The sequence below is a fragment of the Aegilops tauschii genome, chromosome 5 (genome assembly GCF_002575655.3).
Source record: "Aegilops tauschii subsp. strangulata cultivar AL8/78 chromosome 5, Aet v6.0, whole genome shotgun sequence".
NCBI classification, from domain to species: Eukaryota; Viridiplantae; Streptophyta; class Magnoliopsida; order Poales; family Poaceae; genus Aegilops; species Aegilops tauschii.
In genome coordinates this window covers 335,636,908-335,645,230 of record NC_053039.3, presented here as the reverse complement: position 1 = coordinate 335,645,230, position 8,323 = coordinate 335,636,908, and positions in this window count along the sequence as shown.

The window sequence follows — 8,323 nt, the reverse complement described above, 5'->3', positions numbered from 1 at the left end:
CGTCCCTACATATTATTGAGTCTGCTCCTAGCGTGCCTTTTCCAGTCAGTCTCCCCTCATACCGCGATTGAGGGAGACCAATCTTCTTAAGGTCAGGAATGAAGTCAACACAAAACCAAGTGACCTCCTCTGTTTAATGGCCCGTGGAGATGCTTCCTTCTAGCCTAGCACGGTTACGAACATATTTCTTTAAGACTCCCATGAACCTCTCAAAGGGGATCATATTGTGTAGAAATACAGTGCCTGGAATGGCAATCTCGTGGACTAGATGAACTGGGACGTGCGTCATGATATTGAAGAAGGATGGTGGGAACACCAACTCGAAACTGACAAGACATTGCGCCAAATCACTCCTTAACCTTGGTACAATTTCTGGATCGATCACCTTCTGAGAGATTGCATTGAGGAATGCACATAGCTTCACAATGGCTAGTCGAACGTTTTCTGGTAGATGCCCCCTCAATGCAACCGGAAGCAGTTGCGTCATAATCATGTGGCAGTCATGAGACTTTAGGTTCTGGAACTTTTTCTCTGCCATATTTATTATTCCCTTTATATTGGATGAGAAGCCAGGCGGGACCTTCATACTGAGCAGGCATTCAACGAAGATTTCCTTCTATTCTTTTGTAAGAGCGTAGCTGGCAGGACCTTCATACTGCTTTGGAGGCATGCCGTCTTTTTCGTGCACACGCTGCTGGTCCTCCCGTGCCCCCGGTGTATCTTTTGTCTTCCCATACACGCCCAAGAATCCTAGCTGGTTCACGCAAAGATTCTTCATCGCGTGCATCGCATCAAATTGGCATGCTCTTTGTTTCTGAACAGACGTTTCAACCGTGGTATTATAGGAGCATACCACATCACCTTGGCAGGAACCCTCTTCCTGGGCCGCTCGCCCTCAACATCACCAGGGTCATCTCGTCTGATCTTATAGCGCAATGCACCGCATACCGGGCATGCGTTCAAATCCTCGTACGCACCGCGGTAGAGGATGCAGTCATTAGGGCATGCATGTATCTTCTGCACCTCCAATCCTAGAGGCCGTAGAACCTTCTTTGCTTCGTACGTACTGTCGGGCAATTCGTTATCCTTTGGAAGCTTCTTCTTCAATATTTTCAGTAACTTCTCAAATCTGTTGTCAGATACACCATTGTCTGCCTCCCACTGCAGCAATTCCAGTGTGGTACCGAGCTTTGTGTTGCCATCTTCGCAATTTGGGTACAATCCTTTTTTGTGATCCTCTAACATGCGATCAAACTTCAACTTCTTCTTTTCACTTTCGCATTGTCTCTTTGCATCAACAATGACCCGGCGAAGATCATCATCGGGCACATCGTCTGGTTCCTCTTGATCGTCAGCTTCCCCCCATTGCAGCATCACCGTATTCAGGGGGCACATAATTTTCATCATCCTCTTCTTCTTCATTGTCTTCTGTCATAACCCCTCTTTCTCCGTGCTTGGTCCAAACAATATAGTGTGGCATGAAACCCTTCATAAGCAGGTGAGTCTGAAGGATTTTCCGGTCAGAGTCAGCCTTCGTATTCCCACATATAGGGCATGGACAACACATAAAACCATTCTGCTTGTTTGCCTCAGCCACTTCGAGAAAATTATGCACGCCCTTAATGTACTCGGAGGTGCGTCTGTCATCGTACATCCATTGCCGGTTCATCTGCGTGCATTATATATAATTAAATATGTCAAAAACCATTACAGAACATCATGAATACAGAAGTGAATTAATAGAAGTTCATCATCACATTAAAACCAAAGTACAGTAGTGATCAAATGTTATTACTAAAAAATAAATACATAAAGTTCATACATATATAGTTCTCATTAACAACATATATATAGCTCTCTAGAGCATCTAATTAAACCATGCAATGAAACTATGTAAAATATTTCAATGCAACAACAAATGCGATCATAATCGCAACTAAGGTAATAATTGATCCAACGGCATAATGATACCAAGCCTCGGTATGAATGGCATATTTTTTAATCTTTTTAATCTTCAAGCGCATTGCATCGATCTTGATCTTATGATCATCGACGACATCCGCAACATGCAACTCCAATCTCATATTCTCCTCCTCAATTCTTTTCAATTTTTTCTTCAGGTAATTGTTTTCTTCTTCAACTAAATTTAACATCTCGACAATAGGGTCGGTTGGAATTTCCGGTTCACATACCTCCTAGATAAAAACATCTATGTCACGTTGGTCGACATAATTGTCATAAACACTAAATTAACCAAATAGTTATAAAATATTATATATATATACCACATCCGAATCACAGACAGGACAAGGGCCAACGGAGGCGGATACCAAAACCATCGCACTATATAATAAGAAACAATAATAAAAGTAAGAAAATTATACAAGTATCTATCTAAATCATACAAGTAATAACTTTTTTCTTTTAGAAAGAAGATAAGAACAAGAAGCTCACCACGGTGGTGCCGGCGACGAGATCGGCGTGGGCGATCAACGACGGTGAGGACGGGGACGGGACAGGACGGACCGCCAAACCTAGACAAATCTTGAGGAAAATGGAGTTTGGACAAGGAGCTTCAAGAGGAGAAAACTTAAGTGTGGCTCGGGCATTTCATCGAACACCTCATGTGCATAGGAGGTGAGCTAGAGCACCACAAAGCTCTCCCCCGCTAGCCAAAAAAATAGAGCAGTGCACTGCTCTGCTCGTGGGCAGGGAGTATATATAGGCCTCTTTTTAGTCCCGGATTGTGGCTAGAACCGGGACTAAAGGACCCCATTTGGTCCCGGTTCCAGCCACCAACCGGGACTAAAGGTTGTGGGCCAAGAGCGAGGCCCATTGGTCCCGGTTCGTGTCTGGAACCGGGACCAAAGGGGCCAGATGAACCGGGACCAATGGCCCCCGAGGCCCGGCTGGCGCCCCTGGCCTTACGAACCGGGACTGATGCACCCATTAGTCCCGGTTCGTAGGGAATCAGGATTAATGCCCTTTTCAGGCCTGGACCAAATCTCTGTTTTCTACTAGCGTATCTGCGGACAGATGCGGGAGAAAATTTACGGGTTGCCGTTGAAGATGCCCTAATCACCTAGCTTCACGTACGGGGCATGCATACAGCTGGCTTAGTTGAGATCTGCCCCATGCCCAAGCAGATACGTGACGACCTCCCAAGCTAATCAGCCTTAATTTGTCGTGCTACTACGAGTCAGGCTGATTAACATATGCACTATTGTCAACTCTATGCGGTCCGATCAAGAAACGGTTTAGCATGCAAAGCACTTGGAAGGGCTTAAGTATGAATTGCAACTCCCATGTACTTGGGGCCTTGGCGTCCATACGTCTTGAGATCTACCCCACATGCACGTTACTTTGCTAGCTTTGCTTGGAACTATGAGAAGTCGGTCCTCTTTTCGCTTAGAGAAGTGCCGAAGTACCAAACTGGATTCCATTGTTGCAGAGGGTGGCTTGTCGTCTAGCAAGCTGAAGTACTTCAAAGTCAGTCCGTTCCATAATATAGCGCGTATAAATTTTCAAAAAAAATCAAACTTTAAATGTTTTGATCATGTTTATAGAGAAAAAACTATTTATATCTATAGTATCAAATATATAAAATATGACTACGTCTTATACACTGCATTATGGAACGGAGTAAGTATTGTCCTCGTCGAAGCAATAGAGGTAGAATACGTACGTCGCTAGTAGTACAAAATATATGATTGAACTCATGATTGCGATCTCAAGAACAAAAATATCCATCTGGCTCGGTGTCCAATTTTGGCTACCTCCACTAATCAGGCAGAAATGGACACCTGTTAGTATGAGATTCCATTGCACGTGAGACCGTGAGAAAGAAAGACTAATATTATTCACTCTGCCATTACATCCCCGCGGTCCCCGCCTATAAATAGGAGCCTCGTCTCCATTCTCATGTCAAGCAGCCACCCACTCCCACCACCCATCAAACAAGCTAGCTTGCTCTTGATCGACCGAGATTCATAAGCAAGCAATGGCTTCCAGCAGCGCCGCGCTTAAGATGGCCACCATGTGCATGCTGGCCCTGTTCGCCAGGCAGGTGCTGATGGCCGCTCCGGCGTCGGCCGCGGTGCCCGCGCCCATCTGCGTCCCCGGCAACTGCCCCATCTGCGTCGAGGGCGCCTGCCGCTTCTGCGTTCCCGGCTGTTCCCAGTGCGTGATCTGCGTCCAGCTCTGCATCTGCGACTGCAACCTGGAGACCTTCCAGTGCAACGGGGTCTGCTACAACAACTGCATGCTGAGGACGCCGCTGCACTAGGACGACGCAAGTACGCGATGAGCGTGCATGCTTGTGGCTGTGAGGGCGTGACCAGCCGGCGGGCGTGCAAGCGTGCGTTCCGTCGATTCGTATGATTTGATATTCCACGTACCTGTTGTTCTTTTCCGTTCTTGTCATCGTGGTTGCTTTTCGTTCCGCTTCTGAAGCGGCTGGCTTCGAATAAGGGATCGATCGATCCCGGCCATGCATACTTCTATCTCTCATGGTGTTGTCATTACGTCGTCAAACAGTTACAATACTATGTATGTATGTGTAGTAACCCTTTGGGTTATCATGCATGCCAATTGGTGTACGGTTATCGGCGATTTTGTTATTATGTACTTTCTTCGTGCAAAAGATGTGGCAGGTACAACATATATATTTTCCTTTGGATGTACAAAACACGATATATACTTCTCACGGCGCAAAATACAGGAAAAAGGATTTTCATTCAAAATCAGCTATAGCGGGCTAAAGCGAGATATAGCGGACTATTTATGAAGACAACAATTTAGCGGTGCCCTGCTGAAAAGGCTATAGGAGAGCTATAGCCGGCTATTTAAAACTATGATTTTTAACCATTGCAAATCAGACCTTTTTTATGATAACTTATGTTCTTGACTGCGAGCATGGCAAATTCTTTCAGCAGACATGGCAATGATTTACCATGTTTGCTGAAGGAACCTGCGTTGCTCCCAACAACGTAAGTTGCCATAAAAAATGTCAGATTTGCCGCCATGGTTAAGAATCCGTTGTCAGATTTTTGACATAACTGAGAAAATTGTACTCCTATATGCTTGGTTCTGAAATCATTTATTGTACTAGAGTGACTAGTTCTGATCGACTTAAAAATATTTACCTGTTGGTTGACTTTCATAACCGTCCATGATGTTTTCATCCCTTATATTATATATGAAGGAAATATGCCCTAGAGGCAATAATAAAACTGTTATTTATATTTCCTTATATCATGATAAATGTTTATTATTCATGCTAGAATTGTATTAACCGGAAACTTAATACATGTGTGAATACATAGACAAACAGAGTGTCACTAGTATGCCTCTACTTGACTAGCTCGTTGAATCAAAGATGGTTAAGTTTCCTAGCCATAAACATGAGTTGTCATTTGATTAACGGGATCACATCATTAGAGAATGATGTGATTGACTTGACCCATTCCGTTAGCTTAGCACGTGATCGTTTAGTTTACTGCTATTGATTTCTTCATGACTTATACATGTTCCTATGACTATGAGATTATGCAACTCCCGATTACCGGAGGAACACTTTGTGTGCTACCAAATGTCACAACGTAACTGGGTGATTATAAAGGTGCTCTACAGGTGTCTCCAATGGTAATTGTTGAGTTGACATAGATCGAGATTAGGATTTGTCACTCCGATTGTCGGAGAGGTATCTCTGGGCCCTCTCGGTAATGCACATCACTATAAGCCTTACAAGCAATGTGACTAATGAGTTAGTTGCGGGATGATCCATTACGAAACGAGTAAAGAGACTTGCCGGTAATGAGATTGAACTAGGTATTGAGATACCGACGATCGAATCTCGCGCAAGTAACATATCGATGACAAAGGGAACAACGTATGTTGTTATGTGGTTTGACCGATAAAGATATTAGTAGAATATGTAGGAGCCAATATGGGCATCCAGGTTCCGCTATTGGTTATTGACCAGAGAAGTGTCTCGGTCATGTCTACATAGTTCTCGAACCCGTAGGGTCCGCGCGCTTAACGTTCGTTGACGAGATAGTATTATATGAGTTGTGTATGTTGGTGACCGAATGTTGTTCGGAGTTCCGGATAAGATCACGGACATGACGAGGAACTCCGGAATGGTCCAGAGATAAAAATTGATATAAGGGATAATAGTGTTTGGTCTCCGAAAGGGTTCCGGAATTCACTGGAAGGGGTTCCGGATGTTCACCGAAATGTTTGGGTACGAGAACACTTTATTTGGGCCAAAGGGGAAAGCCCACAAGGTTTTTGGAAAGCGCAAAAGGAAGTTTTGCGGAGTCCAGGGGCCAGACGTCAGGGTCCCTGGCGTCTGGCCCTGGAGTCCGAGAAGGACTCTTGCCTTTCGGGTGAAACCGACTTTGTGGAGGCTTTTACTCCAAGTTTCGACCCCAAGGCTCAACATATAAATAGAGGGGTAGGGCTAGCACCCAAGACACATCAAGAAACACCAAGCCGTGTGCCGGCAACCCCGTCCCCTCTAGTTTATCCTCCGTCATAGTTTTCGTAGTGCTTAGGCGAAGCCCTGCGGAAATTGTTCTTCATCAACACCGTCACCACGCCGTCATGCTGCCAGAACTCATCTACTATTTCGCCCCTCTTGCTGGATCAAGAAGGCAAGGACGTCATCGAGCTGAACGTGTGCTGAACGCGGAGGTGCCGTACGTTCGGTACTTGATCGGGACGGATCGTGAAGGTGTACGACTACATCAACCGCATTGATAAACGCTTCCGCTTACGGTCTACGAGGGTACGTAGACAACACTCTCCCCTCTCGTTGCTATGCATCACCATGATCTTGCGTGTATGTAGGAATTTTTTTGAAATTACTACGTTCCCCAACAATATATACAAATCCCAATGATAATATTAGATGGCTCTTATTGACTGACAAATGAGTCACTTAAACTCTAAAAAACACAATCTCTTATACAAATATATCCAGTATTAATAATTAGGGAAAATAACATACATTATGCTATAGGAATAGGAGAAAAAGAAGAGATCATAATTGCTCTTCAGCCAAAAATCCTGCACACGCTTGAAACGCCTCCAAAAGGCTTAAATAACGCACAAGAAACTAACATCGCTTGTTAGATACCCACTAGCTCTCCCTCTTTTTTTTGAAATAAACATCGATTTTATTGATTAGAAATAACGGTTACATCGTCAATAAGAAAAGATACAATATCATCCATAGGCTCCTCAAACCAATCCCTTATCACAGAGCTTCTCTATTACAATGCTCAAATCTAGTAATGAGAAAATCACATGCCATGAAACCGCAATCATCGAACACTGCCGCCGCCGCTCCTGCTGATTGTCCTCCATTCTTCATCGTGTCAATGGTCAAAGTTGACAATAAGTCGATTGCAACCTGCCTTCTATGCAAGGCATAAGCCAAACCTTAGGGCCAACGTTTCTGCTGTTAATACATCAGCACACAAATCCATCCTTCAATTTCCACCACAAATGAACCTTCCTTTGTCGTTTTTGAGGACAAACCCTGTTGTGCCTCTAAGTTGATCATGATCAAAAGAAGCATCAACATTCAGTTTAACAATACCCATAGGAGGTCTGCTTCACCCCCCCCCCTCCCCTGTTTTACTAATTGCCTTACGGGATTAGGCATTAACCTAGTTCGCCGTCCTAGCACAAGCCCCCATCAAAGTTTGAAGTGCATCTTGGATCTTTCCACTAGTAGAAAAAGGGTCAAATGTGAAGCAGATTAGTGCCGGTTTGATTTTGAGCCGGCACTAATGTGTCCATTAGTGCCGGTTCCAACGGCTAGGCGGGCGGAGATCATTAGTACCGGTTCGTGAACAACCTTTTGTACCGGTTCATGTCACGAACCGGTACTAATGATGTTGCGTCAGGCTGTGGTCAGGCTGGGGCCCCACGGGCACCTTTAGTACCAGTTCGTGCCATGAACCGGTACTATAGTTTCTTAGTAAGCTGTTTTTTAGTCCCACCTCGCGAACAGAGAGGCACTAGGAGCGGTTTATAAGCCCTGAGTGCAGAGACGATGAAGGAGAGGCGCAAAGCTCATCTGCACGTTGCTTAGCTTTAAGCCTTGAGGAATAGTGTAGACTGCACGGAGCTATGTGCAGTGCAGTTTGCACTATTCCGAAAGTCTTGAAGCTAATTAACGAGCATTGTGCCTCTTTTTTATCTTTAATAACTTATTACAACTCCGGACTTCTTGTGTTACGACAAAAACTGGACGCACTTCGTGTACAAACTAGACAATCTCTTTCGAAGTATCAGGGTTTCTGACGAGAAC